This window comes from Schistocerca nitens, chromosome 5 (genome assembly GCF_023898315.1).
Source record: "Schistocerca nitens isolate TAMUIC-IGC-003100 chromosome 5, iqSchNite1.1, whole genome shotgun sequence".
NCBI classification, from domain to species: Eukaryota; Metazoa; Arthropoda; class Insecta; order Orthoptera; family Acrididae; genus Schistocerca; species Schistocerca nitens.
The window spans coordinates 853,256,027-853,276,614 of record NC_064618.1 but is presented as its reverse complement, the minus strand read 5'-3'; positions in this window follow the sequence as shown (position 1 = coordinate 853,276,614).

Sequence of the window (20,588 nt, the reverse complement as noted above, 5' to 3'; positions counted from 1 at the left end):
TAAACCTATACTCGATGTTAACAAATTTCTCTTCTTCAGAAATGCTTTCCTTGCCATTGCCAGTCTACATTTTATATCCTCTCTACTTCGACCATCATCAGTTATTTTGCTCCCCAAATAGCAAAACTCACCTACTCTCATTTCCTAATCTAATTCCCTCAGCACCACGTGATCTAATTCGACTACATTCCATTATCCTGGTTTTGCTTTTGTTGATGTTCATTTTGTCTCCACCTTTCAAGACAATGTCCGTTCCGTTCAACTGCTCTTCCAGGTCCTTTGCTGTCTCTGACGCAATTACAATGTCACTGGCAAACCTCAAAGTTTTTACTTCTTCTCCATGGATTTTAATTCCTACCCCAAATTTTTCTTTTCTTTCCTTTACTGCTTGCTCCATATACAGATTGAATAACATCAGGGATAGACTACAACCCTGTCTCACTCCCTTCCCAACCACTGCTTCCCTTTCATGGCCCTCGACACTTATGATTGCCATCTGGTTTCTGTACAAATTGTAAATAGCCTTTCGCTCCATGTATTTGACCTCTGCCACCTTCAGAATTTGAAAAAGAGTATTCCAGTCAACATTGTCAAAAGCTAAACAACCACTGTTTTTAGCCTAGTTTAACAATTTATTATTAATGTTATTGCACAACCTGGGTTTCCGGTTATAAGCCCATTTCCAAGTATATTACTGATTCCCAAAGATGATAATACATAGATAAACATGGTTATATCTTTGGGAATCAGTAATGCACTTGAAAATAAGCTTATAACCTGAAACCTAGGGTGTGCAATAACAGTAATAATAAATTGTGAAACAAGGCTAAAAACAGTGTTTGTTTAGTTAGTTTACAATTTTTCACCAAGGACCCACAGTTGATTCAGTTAAAATGATTGTCAAAAGCTTTCTCTAAGTCTAAAATTGCTAGAAACATAGGTTTGCCTTTCCTTTATCTATCTTCTAAGATAAGTCGTAGGGTCAGTATTACCTCACGTGTTCCAACATTTCTATGGAATCTGAACTGATATTCCCCAAGGTCGGCTTCTACCAACTTTTCATTCATCTGTAAAGAATTCATGTCAGTATTTTGCAGCCATGACTTATTAAGCTGATAGTTCAATAATTTCCACGTCTGTCAACACCTGCTTTCTTTGGGAATGGAATTATTATATTCTTCTTGAAGTCTGAGGGTATTTCGCCTGTCTCAAACATCTTGCTCACCAGATGGTAGAGTTTTGCCATGGCTGGAGAGTGGCTCTCCCAAGGCTATCAGTAGTTCTAATGGATTGTTGTCTACTCCCAGGGCCTTGCTTTGGCTGAGGTCTTTGAGTGCTCTGTCAAATACCATCTTCTCTGAATGACATGTAATTAGTATTAGAACATATAGCTTCAGTGTTTATTTGCTGCTGTTTGTCACATGACAAACTCATTCCTTTCTTCATGGCCTTCTCTGTTAATATTGTAGATAAACAGCGGGAGCAAGTTAGTCAGAAACATCGCTTTACAAGTCAATTAACCAGAACCACAAACTAGGTATATTCCTGTGAAAATCCATTTGCTCTGGCTAGGCTCCAATTGCTTGTCAGCTCCTACAGGTATAATCAAAAGTGTTAGAGACAATCATAGGGACTGCATTACCTGGAACTTGGCCTTATTTAACAGCTAACTGGATCAGCTGATCTGTAAACACTTTTTTAAACTGTATGTGATATATATACCACTGGCTAATAGCAAGTTTGAGATTTAACAGTATTCTGAAAAGGAAGGTTGGCACTCACCATGTAGTGGAGGTGCTGAATGCAGATAGGCACAACAAAACAACTGTCACAAATAAGCTATTGGGCAGCAAGGCCTTCATTAAAAATAGATGACAGACACTCCCCCCCCCCCCCCTCCCCCGCCACACACACACAAACGCAACTCACCTACACGACTGCAGTCCTTGGCAACTGAAGCCACACTGCAAGTAGCAGCACCAGTGCATGATGGGAGTGGTGACTGAGTGGGGGTAAGGAGGAGTCTGGGGTGGGGAGGGGAAGGGATAGGATGGTAGGGGTGGGGGAGGAGTGAAGTGCTGCTGGACAGCATGCAGAGACAATATGGAGAGAGGGTAAGGTAGCTATGTGCAATCAGGAGATTACACAGCAGGCAGGGGAGCAAGTAAAAAGACTGGGTGTGATGATGGAATGAGGGCTGTGTAGTGCTGGAATGGGAACAGGGAACGGGGGGAGAACAATGACTAACGAAGGTTGAAGCCAAGAGGGCTAAGAGAACATATGATACATTGCAGGGAAAGTTCTCACTCGCACAATTCAGAAAAGCTAGTGGGGGGGGGGGGGGGGGGGTGAGGATCCATATGGCACAGGCTGTGAAGCAGTCATTGAAATGAACGATGTCGTATTGGGCAGCGTGCTCAGCAATAGGGTGGTCCACTTGTTTCTTTGCCACAGTTTGTCAGTGGCCATTCATGCGGACAAACAGCTTAGCTGGTAGATCACGTGACTGGTTTCATCGGTAGCCCTGCCTTGGACGGGATAGGGGATGTTCGTGACTGGACTGGAGTAGATTAGATTAGATTAATACTAGTTCCATGGATCATGAATACGATATTTCGTAATGATGTGAGTCGAATTTTCCAATACATGACATAATTAGGTTAATTTAACAACATACTTAAGTTAATATAACAACTTTATTTTATTGTGTTTTTTTTGTTTTTCTTTATTTTTATTTTTTTTTATATTTTTATTTTCTTAATTTATATCTAACAATTCCTCTATGGAGTAGAAGGAGTTGTCATTCAGAAATTCTTTTAATTTCTTCTTAAATACTTGTTGGTTATCTGTCAGACTTTTGATACTATTTGGTATGTGACCAAAGACTTTAGTGCCAGTATAATTCACCCCTTTCTGTGCCAAAGTTAGATTTAATCTTGAACAGTGAAGATCATCCTTTCTCCTAGTATTGTAGTTATGCACACTGCTATTACTTTTGAATTGGGTTTGGTTGTTAATAACAAATTTCATAAGGGAGTATATATACTGAGAAGCTACTGTGAATATCCCTAGATCCTTAAATAAATGTCTGCAGGATGATCTTGGGTGGACTCCAGCTATTATTCTGATTACACGCTTTTGTGCAATAAATACTTTATTCCTCAGTGATGAATTACCCCAAAATATGATGCCATATGAAAGCAATGAGTGAAAATAGGCGTAGTAAGCTAATTTACTAAGATGTTTATCACCAAAATTTGCAATGACCCTTATTGCATAAGTAGCTGAACTCGAACGTTTCAGCAGATCATCAATGTGTTTCTTCCAATTTAATCTCTCATCAATGGACACACCTAAATATTTTGAATATTCTACCTTAGCTATATGCTTCTGATTAAGGTCTATATTTATTAATGGCGTCATACCATTTACTGTACGGAACTGTATGTACTGTGTCTTATCAAAATTTAGTGAGAGTCCATTTACAAGGAACCACTTAGTAATTTTCTGAAAGACATTATTGACAATTTCATCAGTTAATTGTTCTTTGTCAGGTGTGATTACTACACTTGAATCATCCACAAAGAGAACTAACTTTGCCTCTTCATGAATATAGAATGGCAAGTCATTAATATATAATAAGAACAACAAAGGACCCAAGACTGACCCTTGTGGAACCCCATTCTTGATAGTTCCCCAGTTTGAGGAATGTGCTGATCTTTGCATGTTACGAGAACTACTTATTTCTACTTTCTGCACTCTTCCAGTTAGGTACGAATTAAACCATTTGTGCACTGTCCCACTCATGCCACAATACTTGAGCTTGTCTAGCAGAATTTCATGATTTACACAATCAAAAGCCTTTGAGAGATCACAAAAAATCCCAATGGGTGGTGTTCGGTTATTCAGATCATTCAAAATTTGACTGGTGAAAGCATATATGGCATTTTCTGTTGAAAAACCTTTCTGGAAACCAAACTGACATTTTGTTAGTACTTCATTTTTACAGATATGTGAAGCTACTCTTGAATACATTACTTTCTCAAAAATTTTGGATAAAGCTGTTAGAAGGGAGATTGGACGGTAATTGTTGACATCAGATCTATCCCCCTTTTTATACAAAGGTATAACAATAGCATATTTCAGTCTATCAGGGAAAATGCCCTGTTCCAGAGAGCTATTACACAGGTGGCTGAGAATCTTACTTATCTGTTGAGAACAAGCTTTTAGTATTTTGCTGGAAATGCCATCAATTCCATGTGAGTTTTTGCTTTTAAGCAAGTTTATTATTTTCCTAATTTCAGAGGGAGAAGTGGGTGAGATTTCAATTGTATCAAATTGCATAGGTATGGCCTCTTCCGTTAACAGCCTAGCATCTTCTAATGAACACCTGGATCCTACTATATCCACAACATTTAGAAAATGATTATTAAAAATATTTTCAACTTCTGACTTTTTGTTCGTAAAGTTTTCATTCAATTTGATGGTAATACTGTCTTCCTCTGCTCTTGGTTGACCTGTTTCTCTTTTAATAATATTCCAAATTGTTTTAATTTTATTATCAGAGTTGCTGATTTCAGACATGATACACATACTCCTGGATTTTTTAATAACTTTTCTTAATATAACACAGTAGTTTTTATAATTTTTGATAGTTTCTGGGTCACTACTCTTTCTTGCTGTCAGATACATTTCCCTTTTCCGGTTACAAGATATTTTTATTCCCTTAGTAAGCCATGGTTTGTTACAAGGTTTCTTACGAGTATATTTAACTATTTTCTTGGGGAAGCAGTTTTCAAATGCATTTACAAAAATGTCATGAAATAAATTATATTTTAAATTGGCATCAGGTTCACGGTACACCTCATCCCAGTCTAACTGCTGTAGGCTTTCCCTGAAATTTGCAATTGTTAAATTGTTGACTGGACGTACTACTTTGGAGGACTGTTTGGTATTGCTGAATGGAGCTATGTCATATATTGTAACTAGCTGTGCACCGTGATCAGAAAGACCATTCTCAACAGGCTGAGCATTTATCTGGTTAAACTTATCTTGGTCTATAAAGAAGTTATCTATCAGTAGATTAGATTAGATTAGATTAGATTAATACTAGTTCCATGGATCATGAATACGATATTTCGTAATGATGTGGAACGAGTCGAATTTTCCAATACATGACATAATTAGGTTAATTTAACAACATACTTAAGTTAATATAACAACTTTATTTTTTGTGTTTTTTGTTTTTCTTTATTTTTTATTTTTATTTTTTTAATATTTTTTTCTTTTTTTTCTTAATTTATATCTAAAAATTCCTCTATGGAGTAGAAGGAGTGAGCTGCTATCCTTTACCACCCAAGTAGGAAAATCAATAACGGGTGTCAAATTGAAAGAACCGAGTAATACTTCAAGGTCATTTTTCCTATTACCCTCTTTCAGAGAATCTACATTGAAGTCCCCACAAATAATAATTTGCTTCCCCCTGTCTGACAGATAGCACAACAAGGAGTCCAAATTTTTCAGAAATAGATGAAAATTTCCTGATGGGGACCTATATACAGTTACAATTATAAATGTGCCTTTATTTAATTTAAGCTCACATGCACATGCTTCTATATGTTTCTCTACACAAAACTTTTTTGTTTCTATACTTTTTGCACAATGATAACTTTTGACATATATGGCAACTCCTCCTTTCTCCATATTTTCTCTCATTACATGTGCAGAGAGCTTATATCCACTTACATTTACCTTATCCATATCAGTAACAATGTGATGCTCAGACAGGCATAGTATATCTATTTCATTCTCAGCTTCTAAATCTTCTAAACAAACCAGAAGCTCATCTACTTTATTCTTTAAACTCCCAATATTTTGATGAAATATACTTACATTATTTTTAATTATACTTTTATGAGAACCTTTCCTTATTCTAACATTTGCAGTACTCTCCTGTCTGAGTTTCTCATTGTGCTTAGGCCTAGTTCCTATACCAGTGGTCACACGGTGTTCAGAGAGGCAGATTATGTCAACTGGGTTGGGTGACTTTAATTCATCAATGCAATTACCTAGGACTGAGATACAACTTGGTGGAGATAAAATTTCTGGTGATTGGTGAAAATTTATAATTGATAGCTGTGATTGGTGATCCAATGTGCTAGAATTGTGCTGTTTAATTTCTTTCCTAAACTGAAGATTTGTTTCCATCCTGACCTCTCGTAGAACTTGACATCTTTCTGTCTTACCTATCCTAAAAAAGGTGCTGCTCCAACACCTGTAACCACTGGTATTTTACCATTCATGGCAGTGCCTCCCCCCCTTAAATTTCCTGCTATTACCCCAGCCAGTTTCCCCTTCCCTTTCCTGTTGAGATGTAGGCCGTGCCTGGTATAGTCCCACCTACTGAGATAATCAACAGGAACCACACCAATATGAGCCCCCGCACCCGACCCAAGCAGCCGTTCCAACTCCAAATTAACTCTCCCAACAGAAGAGTTCAAATGAGGCCGGTCATGGCGTCTCAGGACAGATACAAATTCAACATTGGTGTGTCTCGATGCCGACGCAATCTTTACCACGTCACACTCTATACTGTACCCAGGATCTCTGTCGATGCTGTTCCCTGGCCCTCCCACAATAACCACGGTGTCTTCCCTGGTAAATCCTTTACAGAGTGAACCTAAATCCTCTGTCACCTGATCCAGACTAGCACTTGGTTTCAAAAAATTTGTGACCTGGTATTCTGGTCCTAATTCCTCCTGCAGAAGTTGGCCTACACCTCTGGCATGAGAACTGCCTAACAACAAAACTTTCTTCCTTTTCGATGACTTTCCTACATTCTTTTTCAATTTCATATTGAAAGTTTGTTGTGTCCTGTCTACACCTACATCTGCTTGAGGCTCATCAGTTTCTAACTGAAGCTACAGGTCAAACTTATTTTTGACATTCACCACAAAACTGTCAGACTTAGTTCTAGGCCGGTTCCTTCTGCTACCTGTTGCCACTTCCCACCTCTCTTTGCCCTTCTCCCTCCTTAACCTGTCCAGATCTTCCCTTGCCTGATCTAGCTCAGCCTGAAGGGCAGCAATTTTCCCCTCCTGTTCCACTATCTTCCTATCTCTGCTGCAAATCCTACATAACCACTGATGAGCCTGATCCACTTTCCCAACACCCACGCCACTGCAATCCCCCCAGTGAAAAAAACTACTACATCCATCACACCAAACCCCGGAACTAACAATTCTACGGCAAGTCAGGCACTTCTCACTCATGGCAAAAATAATACTTTAGCTAGAATAAATCAATTAAATTACCGAAAATCAAAAAAGACGTTACAAGAATTAAGCCTAGTGGGAGGATGTATGGGACAGGTCTTGCATCTAGGTCTGTTAAAGGGATATGAGCCATGAGGTAAGGGGTTGGGAGCAGTGGTGGTTTAGGGATGGATGAATATATTGTTTAAGTTCAGTGGATGGCGGAATACCACTGTGGGAGGGGTGGCAAGGATAGTGTGCAGGATATTTCTCATTTCAGGGCATGACAAGAGGTAGTCGAAACCCTGGCAGAGAACATAATTAAGTTGCTCCAGTCCTGGGTGGTACTGAGTTATGAGCGGAAAGCTCCTCTGTGGCTGGATGGTGAGACTTCAGGAGGTGGTGGGAGACTGGAAAGATAAGGCACAGGAGATTTGTTTTTGTACAAAGTTGAGAGGGTAATTATGGTCTGTGAAGGCTTGAGTGAGACACTCAGAATATCTCAAGAGGGACTGCTTGTCACTGTAGATGCAACAACCACGTGTGGCTAGGTTCTGTGGAGGGGACTTCTTGGTATTGAGTGGGTGGCAGCTGTCAAAGTGGAGGTATTGCTGGTGGTTAGTAGGTCTGATATGGAGAGACATACTGATGCAGCCATCCTTTGAGTTGGAAGTCAACATCTAAGTAGGTGGCTTGTTGGATTGAGTAGGACCAGGTGAAGCAAACGGGGGAGAAGCTGTTGAGGTTCTGGAAGAATGTCGATAGGGTGTCCTCACCCTTGATCCAGATTGCAAAGGTGGCATCAATGAATCTGAATCATGTGAGGGGTTTAGGATCCTGGGTGTTCAGGATGGACTTCTCTAGGTGGCATAGGATGTTTCCATGCAGGTGCTCATAGCTGTGCCCTGGATTTATTTGTAGGTAATGGCTTCAAAGGAGAAGTAATTGCGGTTGGTCATGGCAACTACGAAGGAGGTTGGTTGTTCGGTATCCATTGGACATTGGGAAAGGTAGTGTTCAATAGCGGTAAGGCCATGGGCATTAGAGATGTCTGTGTAAATTGCAATCGCATCCACAGTGATGAAAAGGGCACTGTGTGGTAACGGGATAGGAACTGTGGAGAGTCAGTGGAGGAAATGGTTGTATCTTTTATATAGGAGGGTAAGTTCTGTGTAATACATTGGAGGTTTTGGTCTATGAGAGCACAGATTCTCTCAGTGAGGGCACAGTAACTGGCCACAATGCGGCCTCCTGGATGGTTAGGTTTATGGACTTAAGGAAGCATGTAGAAGGTAGGAGTTCAGGGAGTGGTAGGTGTGAGCAGAGAGATGGACTCTGGGCAGAGGTTCTGGGATGAGCCTATAGATTTGAGGAGTGACTGGAGATGCTGCTGGATTTCTAGAATGGGGTTATTGTGGCAAGGTTTGCAGGCGGATGTATCTAACAGCTGGCGGAGTCCTTCTGCCAGGTAATCCTTATGGTTCACAACAACAGTGGTGGAGCCTTTGTCAGCAGGTAGGATTATAAGGTCGGGATTAGTTTTTAGATGGTGGACTGTGTAAGGTTAGTTTGCATGGGATTTGGAGAATGATGGTGAGGCAAGGTTCAAGGTTAAGAAATTCCAGAAAGTCAACAGGGAATGATTTGGGGGCAGTGGGAGTCGATCGTGGTTGGATGGAGGAGTGAATTGAGTCAGGCAGGGTTCAACATTGGTCTTTGGTTGAGTCTGACTGGTAAGGTTGGTGGCGAAAAAGTGTTTCCACTGTAGGGACTGGGAGAAGGAGAGAAGGCCTGCATGAGTGAATTTGGGAGTGGGGCAAAAGGTGAGGCCTTTGGAAAGGACTGATATTTCTGTGGGGCTGAGGCTTCTGGAGGAAAGGTTCATGACTTTGTTTTGGGTCGGTTAGGTTCTGGATTCTGTGTGGTGGTGGGAGTGAGTTTTGGAGGGTGGGGTAAATGTAGTAAGTCTGCAAGATAGGATTTTTCAGCTATGAGGGGATGTGGGGGAGGTTTGGAGGTTGTTGTAGAGGTGGTGGACAGTGGTACTCCAAGGTGGGAGTAGGAAGTGGGCAGGGTGGAGAGTTTGTTGAGGTGGTTTTGAGCATATTGATCTAGATCCTGGAGGGCAAGAGTCTCAATGTGTCTTATGGGTTCCAGGAATTTGGGACTGCATAGCAGGAGAATTTTGCAGACAGAGAGAATGTACTGAAAGCAGGTTTGGGCTTTATTGATATAGTTTTGGAGTACGTTGAGTAGGGCTATAGATTGGTGGAATCTGAACAGATGGAGGTCATTGCGAAAGGAGGGGTGGCAGCCGGAGATTGGTAATTTGATGGTAAGGCCATTTGGGGCATTCCAAAAGCCAAGTAACAATGCAGGAACAGTATGTGAGACTGGGTTCTGGCTAGGGATATGGAAACTTTTCTGTATTGATGTAGATGGAAGGAGCAAGGATCTATGGTGATGGAAAAAATGTGAAAAATTACATAAATAATGTAAAATTAGTCCAACAAAATTCGCAAACATACACCGAAATACATAGGAAAAATCACAAGAAGAATGAAACGGATGCAAAAGGGGGAAACAAGAGAAAATCTGACGGAGTTGAAGATAGTGTAAGGTGAAAGGTCACTAAAATTGGCGTGAAGTCACACTGAGATACGAGAAGAGATATAAATAATAATAAAAAAAATATATTGCTGTGGGCAGCAGGTCTGAGGGTGGGTAAGTGTGAAGAATGGGGATGGCAGATGTGACTGGATGAGATGAAATTAGTGGGTGCCAACTGGTGTAGAAAGGAGAAAGAGTGGGGGGTGTGGGAGGGGTTTTTAGGATGAAATACAAGGTGACAAGAGAAACACATGAAAGAAGAGAGAGGACGGACATTGAGTATCATATTGTGTAAGAAAATAGTAACAAAGGAAAACAGTACTGTGTTAGGATTGAAAAAAGTCTGTCAGGCAAAACTCAAACAATGGAAAATCCAGGATGGAATGTAAGAATATTATGCAAAGGAAAGTTGCCATCATATAGCAGAGATGCTGAGTCACAGATAACTCTGCAAAAATGAGGGTAAGTCAATTATTGTACACAATTTAGTTATATTTTTGTTTATTTTGGGAGTACTGTCATTTTATGTTGATGACTCAGGCTTTGTTAATTTGTTGTTATATTTCTGCAATTTTCAAACTGCTAGGTTAGTTGCGTTATCGCTGCCATGCTGTTAATCATGGCTGCTCTGCTGTCTATTTGCTCCAAAAAAGAGCAACGTTCAGTGATCTGTTTTTTTGTGGTCGGAAGGCATCTCAGGGGCCGAAATTCATCGAAGACTTTTGGTACAGTATGGAAACAGTGTTTTGCCACAACGGAGTGTCTACGAATGGATTGAAAAATTCCGAAATGGCCACACAAGTGTTACGCATAATGAAGGAGCCGCATGACCATTTACCACCACAAATAAAGAAATCATTGAGCACTCACGTGAAATGATTCTCTTAGACAGACAATTAAGTACTGATGAAGTAACACATCGTCTGCAAATTAGTCACGGTTCTGCCTATGAAATATTCCACAACAGAGTTGGGTTTCATAAAGTTGTGCAAAATGGGTTCCAAAACAACTCACACAGTTGCACACACAAACACACTTGGACATCTGCAAAAAAAACATTTGGATCACTACAGTAATGAAGGGGAAAACTTTTTAAACAGGATCATTACTGGTGATGAAACATGGATCCATCATTATGAACTGGAGAATAAACAGCAGAGTATGGAATGGAAACACACAAATTCGCCGTGCAAGAAAAAGTTCAAGAACCAACCGTCTGCATGAAAACTGATGCTTACAGTTTTTTGGGATGCACAACAATAAACAGTGTATGTATATTACAGTGAGATGCTTACTGCCAGGCTGAAGCCGGCAATTTGAAGCAAACGCCGAGGATTGCTGTCACAACATGTTGTGTTGTTGCACGACAATGCCCATCTGCATACTGCTGCCCACACTGCTGAAGTACTCCAGAAAATCAAATTTGAAATGCTGGATCATCCTCCATACAGTTCCGATCTTGCCCCTTCTGACTATCACTTGTTTGGTCAACTTAAACAGGTACTAAGGGGCTGTCGATTTGCCTCGGACAAAGCAGTAAAAGAAGCGGTGCATTCCTGGCACCCAGCTCAACCAAGAACCTTCTTTTATGAGGGCATCAGGAAGTTTGTGCAATAATAGACCAAGTCTGTTGAAACACAAGGAGACTATGTCGAAAAATGATGTCTTGTAATTTTCCTACTTGATTACAATAAAATTTTATAACTACTTTGCAAATAATAATTGACTCTCCCTCCTACGATAATCAAGGGTGGACTATGGAGTATCAGACATAAGTCCACCTACATCCGCAGAGGAATAACTGAAATAAGGTTGGTGCATTTTTATCAACCTGATCGCAGTGATCAATGGATGCTGCTTCAATTTGAAGGTAGCTGTTGTACTAATCCTGTGATGTAAAATAACAGCACTGTCGTAAGCTGTCCAATAAATCTTTGATATTTGGTCATGAATTTACACCTGCAGCAGTCCTATTAAAACAGTGGCTTTGGGTCTTATCTGGAGATATTTTCCTACTTGAAGACAACAGCCAGTGCTTCAAGGGGTATTACTCTCATTTACAATTCCATCCTTGAGCTTTTGCACATATTAAGTGAAGGGAAAGTACAGTGTGTATGGGTTATGTTTTTCTTGCAGCCAACAAGAATGAGACACCCAGTGTCACCAGCATCAATTAACTTTGAGCAGTGAAGCACAAGTTTCATCTTCTATGGAAATGCGGTATTCTTCCGTATAGATGCAGCTCCTATGTAATTCTCATATATTTCTCAAAAGATTTTTCATGATTCCTCTAAACATCTCAATTAGCCAACTATAGCATTACATGGCTGAGTGCATATCTTGTGACATGACACATCTCAATACTGATCAACAGACATACATAAAATATGGCAATTTTATCCCCCCCCCCCTTTTCTTTCTTGGCTAAATATGTGTAGATGCACATGGGAGCAGGTACTTCAATATATTGTATTTCTAATGGTTTTATAAGACAACCAACACCAAAATTATTAGCTTCTATTAGTAGAAAAACACACCTGGTTAGTATTGAGCGAGAGGGAGGTTTGTGTAACAGACTATTCATAGGTTACATGGCCTGCCGACAACTGTTAGCCCACCGAAAATTGTCGAAAAGCTTGTGTGTGTGTGTGTGTGTGTGTGTGTGTGTGTGTAAGGGTGCATGGTTTTTTGGTCCTTAGTTGTGGGGAAACAGGTGCATGCACTGTTTAAGTGGCACTGTAGTGTCCAGTGAGGCCGCTTGCCTGCAATTACACTTGATCTGGCTGGGATTTATGACAACCAGGACGTTGGGAGGCTGTAGACATCTTCTCTGATGACATTGCGAGACAGCTTCACGATTTGAACTGCCTCTTTTATTTTGTTATTGCCTCTCTTTATCCATGGCTGTTTCTCGAGTACTTGAGCTTCCTGAAAATTTATCAACTGCCTATAATTGCAATGGGACTACTCAAGTGCTGATGATGTATTGTGATGCAACAATCAAACAAACTGCTGATGTTCTGCTATGTAGGTTCTAACAATCTTCCAGTTTCCCACACTCACAATGCTCTCTTGTATACATCTACTGTGTTGAGTGAGCTTATACTGCATTGAAAAACTGGACTGATGCCTCCTCGGTGAGCACAAAGCCTACACAATAGGCGATTCCCTTGATAAAAGTTAGGTACACTATTTGGAACTTAATATAAAAAGTAATGAGACTGAGCTTGTGAATCAAATTTTTTTGTAGATATTGCTACATCCACTTATTACTCTCCAATGTACGATTCTTGAGAGTCAACAGACTGCTCCATGCGAGATGTCCACGCTTCAAATGCTGCCATGAAAACTGAATCCGGGATGACTCCAAAGCCTTTGTTGTGGCGGCTTGGACCTCCTCCAAGGTCCCATGATGGTGTTCTTTCACAGAAGTTTTTAGTTTGGGGAACAAAAAAAGGTCTGGCGGGGCCACATCAGGATTGTAGGGGGGCTAGGCCAGGTAGCTGGCCACCATGAAACAGGTGTGACTCGATGTGTTGTCATGATGCAGTTTCAAATCACTGGCGATGGCTGGCCTCACGCGATGGACACTGGCTATCACTCTCTTGAGCATTTCGCAACAAAAAGCACCATTGTCAGTTTGGCCTTGGGACGCAAACTCATGATGAACCACAGCCCTGACATCAAAAAACACAACCAGCATGGCTTTCACCTTTGTGAGCCTGTTTTAGACATGGGGATGCTGCGGTGTGAAATTCGGTACTCATGTGCTTTGTCTCCGGGTTGTAATGAAACGCTCAGGCTTTGTCTCCGATAATTACATTAGTTAAAAATTCTGCATCAGCTTCAAGGCCCTGGAGATTGTCTTGGCAGGCTTCCAAACGTGGTTGCTTTCGAATGTCTGACAAAATCTTTGGAACCTTCCTGGCACAGATCTTCCTCATCGACAATTCTTTGGTGATGTTGTGCACTGTCATTTTATCAAGTCGAAGGTTGTCTGCTTTGTCCTGACACTCATGCGACAGTCGGTGTTTTCGCACACATGGTCAATGTTTTCATCAGTTTTGCTGGTCGATGAGCATCTGAAGCGGTCCTCATCCTCAATGCTGCCCCGGCCCTCTTTAAAGATCTTCACCCACCTGAAAACCTGGGCTTTTAAGGCAATCATTGCCATAGGCTTGCCGACACATATCCAATGTTTCTGTACCCAATTTCCCTAGTTTCACATAAAACTTGATGTGTATCGTTGCTCGATCGTTTGCTGTATGTTGCGCCATGACCAACGACTTTGTGACGTGTCCACTCAACGCACAATGCTGCTGAGACAAGAGCCCACAGGTGACTGGCACACTGTGTGTTTTCGGCCAGACAACCTCCCCGGTGAGTGCGTGCTGCGAAATACAGTTGCATCAGCAAAAAATCAGTCTTATTACTTCTTAACAAACCCTGTACTCTTTACCTGTGTCCATGTTTTTATTGAGTTTTGTAGCTTTGCTAATTGCTTGCTGTTGGATTCGTTGGTTGAGAAGTTTTTACGCAGCTCTTTTATTTCTTGTTTAACACTGTGTGTATCACTAATGCAGTAGGCTCCGGCGGTCAAAAAATGGTTCAAATGGCTCTGAGTACTATGGGACTTAACATCTATGGTCATCAGTCCCCTAGAACGTAGAACTACTTAAACCTAACTAAACTAAGGACATCACACAACACCCAGTCATCACGAGGCAGAGAAAATCCCTGACCCCGCCAGGAATCGAACCCAGGAACCCGGGCACGGAAAGCGAGAACGCTACCGCACAACCACAAGCTGCGGACTCTGGTGGTCAGTGTGTGTAGGATGAAACACTTCTTAACTGGGTGATGGTGGGATTTGATGTGTAGGTGCCATTTGTTGTCAGTTGGTTTCCAGCAGACCTTGTGTCCCAGTTCACCACTCATAATTCTGTAAAACTTCACACCCAAAAAAGAAATCACACCAATGCTTTCTTGTTCTAGCATTAATGGAATGGTCTTATGCATGCTGCTAATATGCTGGTGGAATTCACATGCTCTGCTTCTCCAAGTGACAACTGACAAAAGGGTCATCTACAAATACAACCAACAGTGTGGGCACAACTGTACAGAGCTTCATGCAGTTTGCTTGAGAGCTTGTATGAAGATGTTTGCTGCTGTTACCGAAAGGAGGGACTCCACTGCCACTCCATTTGCTTGTTCATAATACTTACACAGCCAGGTAAAATAGGTTGATGACAAACTTAACCACACTAGTTCACATCTAATCAAATGGTACTCATTCGTGAAGGATATTAATACCTTTTTCCATTGGTACATTGATGAAAAGAGGAAAAAGGGAAGATTAGAATTCAATGTTCCCTCAACAGCCAGATCATCAGAGGCAGTTGATGAGAATAGACTTTCGTCTCAAAGGCAACCACTGTATCAGCTTTCTATATGTACCTTGGAAGCTAACATATTTATATTTTGTAACACTTTAACTTGGGATTTCTGAAGTTTCCTCCGTGTGATTAATGAATGATATGTTTTCAGACTTTCACTTGATTGAAATGACAATTACAATTTTACTTGCAATATTTTAATGATGGATATAATAACCATCTTCATGTGCTTTGAATTTTGATTTTAGTCGTATCCCACTGGTTAGCATCCTCTTACCCAAAACACAATATACAACCATATCACTCATTGAACTACTGTGTGTGAAAACTGAATAAAAAACTTGATTGGAAATTCAAAAACCTACCATTAATTACACTGTTTATTGTTTGTTATCGATCAATCATGAAATATTTGGAAGTTTATAATCTAAACCCATCCAAAGAATTCATGTATTTCTTAATAGTCTACATGAACAATGGTGAACCTAACACTGTTAGCCTTTTCTGCACACACTAAACAACACTTACCATAACCATACTGAAATACTGAGGCTAATGTGTTAAATCTTACAGTGATAAGTTACCATCTTACAGTAATAAGTTAGCATATCAGTCATACAAATTCTCATTAACACTTACACAAAACTGATGTTCTAAATCTAAACCATAAATAAAAACACAGTAACAGATTGGAGAGTAAAACAATAATCACGTAAATGTATTGGCTGATAACTTGCAGGTGAGGAAGTAAATTGATGTTTGCTCTTTCGTCCATGCAGATGTTTTAACCATTTAAAATGTCATTGAAAGTTGTCATTCTGCTTAGGCTGTACCAAAAATCTTTATTGTTTATACATCATGACTGCAACTTTGACATTTTGTGATCATCAGGTGGTGTGGGGTTAATGGTACCACTTAACAACATGGAGTTGTCATTAGACCATGATACCAAACAGTAGAACATCAACAACATATGGAAATATAAATCTGTCCATTCTTCCAAACACCATCCAAGAACACATATTACTACAGGTTAAAAAGTGACAAATATCTGACTTAATGCTAAAAATCTACGTTCACAACAGACAAACACAAGTCCCATGTAACCAGCATGGTGGGACTTGTCTTATGTGTATATTGTGAACAAAGTTTAATCATTATGTCACTTTTCAACCTGTGGTAATAGGTGCTCTCACATGGTCTTAAGAAGAATGGATGGATTTATACTACCATATGTTATTGATTTTGTAATGCTTGGTACCATGTTGCTGTACTCATGACAACTTCATGTTGTTAAGTGGATACCATTGCCTCACCATCTGATGATGACAAGATGTACAACTACAATCGCGTTATTTAAACAATGAAGAATTTTGGTACAGCTTAAGCAGAATGAAAACTTTCAGTATCTTTACCAAGGTTGTGGAGCCAGTCCTCATGAACAGCTGAAATGAGGCTTATTTGTGTCAAATGGTTCATTTTAACAAGCACAATTTTTGCCCCTCACTTGAACCATTCATTACCCCACTCATTTATAACATTGTCCCAAAACAGTGGGGATATAAATGTAACAGAATAGCACATGAACCTACAGTTACCTGTAAGGTGCCACCAAGGTTGTCTATGAGCTCATTTCTTTGGTTCTTCAGGTACCCAAAAGTACAAGACCCACTTCCCATGTCTCTGTAGGTGTAATGTGGTATCCTGGATAGAGTGAATATGATTCTCTGCTGGACACATGGACACAACGGCTTCATTAACACTCAGAAAAACTGAGAAATGAAGTAATCTCACTGTCAGTCAGCCCTTACCTCCTTCAGCCTACTCAAGAGATGTGTTGTTTATATGGAGGGAAGATGAGAGGCAGGAGGGTGGCGGTGGTGGTGGTGGTGGTGGTGGGAGGAATTGATAAAATTCTTGGGAAATATGAACTCTGTTTATAAATAATAGTTTATATGGAGGGAAGATGAGAGGTGGGTGGGGGAGGGGATCGGGAGGAATTGATGAAATTATCGGGAAATATGAACTCTGTTCATAAATAATTTGAGAATAAAGTAACAATTCACCATACAGTTTAAATTCACTATGTTGTTGAGAGGAATATCTTTTGGATGAATGTTTTGTTTATGTGCTTACTGATGACTATACGTCTCAACTATTCAGTGAGTTGCTACCTTTACTCCTTAAATTATTTATATTCCGCCAAGAACTTTCCATTATCACAGACATGAACTGACAAGAATACCAAATTCAACATGGGACAAGAAAGGCATATATTCGTCTTGTTTGTACTCACGCTGTGCTTGGTATTATTTTCTACATACCTTCACTGATACATTATAATAATGTACATAAATAATCTGGATTTGAAGAGGCTAGATACAGGCATGTCTACCACTAAAATAGTTCATAGTGGAAACAAAATTTTTGGTAGGGGAGGTGCAGGGACAGGTAGGGAGGAAAATGTCTAGATAATGTGTTTCAAACTCAAACCTAATATTATACACATGACAGAGATGTAACGTATCATTTACACATGTATTTTACATTTAAGACACAGGACACATCAGTAAAGACATGACTGTGAATTAAATAGCTTTTCATTACATCTTTATGTATACTTTATACAAACAATTACAAAATATTAATCATGCTGTGTTACATAAATATTATTACAGACAGTAATAAAATTTTACGTAAACAACAGTAGCCTTATAAGAGTACTTTAAATGGGGAGTTTAATATAAATATTACATCTAAAGCATTGAAATCTATCAAAATTAGATAAATCATAATATAAAAGAATATATTAAAAGAAAAAAAATGGATAAATCATGGCTTGGAGTTACTCAGATTCACAAAGCCAAAACAGTACAATATGGGACATTTATGTTTAATAAAAATTTGTAATGTTGATTTCAACAACAGGGTGCAAAGCACTTTTTTTACGCATAGCACAAATGTGTGCAAAAGTGTGTGGGTTTGAACAAAGCTTGAGTAACACTAAATTTATACAATAGGATGAGAAGTGAAAAATTATTAGAAGAAAACAAAATCCTGCCCCCTGTCTGTTTAACAATGAAAAAACACCATCTGGATCACTCAGTACATTTTTATTTTTACTTTGATTTCTGGTTTTGACCTAGCGTACAGATCATCTTCAGATTCAAAACTCCGTTTGATATAATGAAAAAACACTACCTGGATCACTCAGTATATTTTTATTTACACTTTGATTACTGGTTTTGACCTAGTGTACAGATTATGTTCAGATCCAAAACCAATGCTGAAAAGTATAGTTTGGCCACAAGAATAAGCAGGCCTTTTTGTCTTAAAGGTGAGTATCACAAGAGCTCCTAGAGCAGAACACGTGACAAATGTGGGTTCGGTCATGAACGGTGCAGTTCTTCTAACAATAAAAGTAGATATAGGAAATCAGAGATCAGATTAGTTTGTCAGAAGCCAATAAGTTTGGCAAGGATGTATCCTCAATCAAATGATATTCGCCATGTACCTAGATATTTAGGGAAATACAAAATCTGTAGAACAGAAAAGGTCTTTATGTCAGCAGCTTGTGACATAATATCATGAATGAATTGAAGAACTGAGAAATGAAAGTGAATGTGTTTCATAGTGCCAGATACGATGAGAGGTGATTGAATCAAGTAAGTGTTATTATTTCTGAAGATGATGCAGTCGGAATACTGACAAGGCAAAAAAACGCTGGACACAGACACAACCATACAGAACATTTTAATGAGTTCATGCACGCTTCATTCTAACAAGATATATGTCAGGTTATAAGTAATAAAATTATGGAAGTATACATTCAAACTCTACAAAATACGATAACAATTTGCTCTATTGTTACCACCCGGAAGCCAAGAAGTGTGATTACACCCTAAGCACTCATTCATGATGATAAGTAAAGACAATCTGTTTGAGAAAAACAAAAGTAAATCTGTCAGTAACTCACAGACAACAAACTGACTGACTTTCAAGTAGGTAGGAAACTTATGCCAGATTTTACAAAGGAAAGATGAAAAACTTAAGCAATTCTGATTCACTGCAGCTATAGGTTCAGTTAGAACCCTACACTAAACGGCAATGTTGTGATCTGTCAGTCCTCATACAGTATTTTTAATAATGACTGCTTTATATAGAACATTATATACTATAAAACAGGACACACATATGCTTTCATGTTAGTATATGAAACCAATGAATACATATAAAAAGGTGACAGAATAGTGAAATAGGCAGGATGTACACCGAGATATCAAATTATTATATTTTACCTGTCCAGTATTTGACTCTGTTTACTGTTTCACAAACAAACAGTTTGAATGAGTGTTTAAGTACTCTGGTAGGCAACAACAGAAACCAAGAAATTTTTTACACCACATGTTTTTAACATATACATAGTTGTCCATGTTCCCTGTATGAGAAAAAACACACTACGGGGATGCAATACATAACTCATGACAAAATCAATTACTCAGTTTAGCTGTTGTTTGGTTCTGCTCCAAGCTACATGTGAATATAATTTATTATCTAGTACTATTGTATGTGAAGTTAATATTATTTTCAAGGGCCAAAATATAAATAACAAAAACATGTCAACAAAACACAAAACCAAATTGAATTCGAAACTCAAAATATAGGCAATGTAATAACTATTCCAGATATGTGTTGCAAGCAATCCAACATTCGTTACACTCTACTAGGAACACATGAATCTCAGATAACTGTGACTTTGCAGTCAGTGGCAAAGAGGCAGGCAGTATCTAACACTAGTGTAATGCTGGCCATGAATTAAATCTAAAATAATATATTTTACTCATTGATAGCCAACTGGAGAAATGACATTTTTTCAAAGGTGACATTTATGATGGCATTGCAGATAATTTTCTGAAAGATAATAATCTTTTCTGTGAATAGAGTTCCTTCAAAACTGATTTTTAGAATGTGCACATTAACGAATACTCTGCCATTTGCTAAGCCACAAGTTTTTCTGCTGTATTTAAAACGTACACCATGAAAACAATTAAATCATATATAATAACAATATCACATGAAAGTATTTTCTTGGTATCAGTATTTAATCTAGAACTTCATTGAAATGCGCACATCTCTCTATATAAAAATGACATCAGCTCCAATAAGTAACTTTAGCGACCTTGGTATCTTTACTGCCTCTCTCTGTCATGATCTATATTTCCTTTAATTAGTTTCTGTCATATATCAAAAATGAAATTTAACCTGTACATAGCTTTTACATGGAGCACACAGTTATGTAGATAAAATGGCACAGTCACTGACTCTGAAA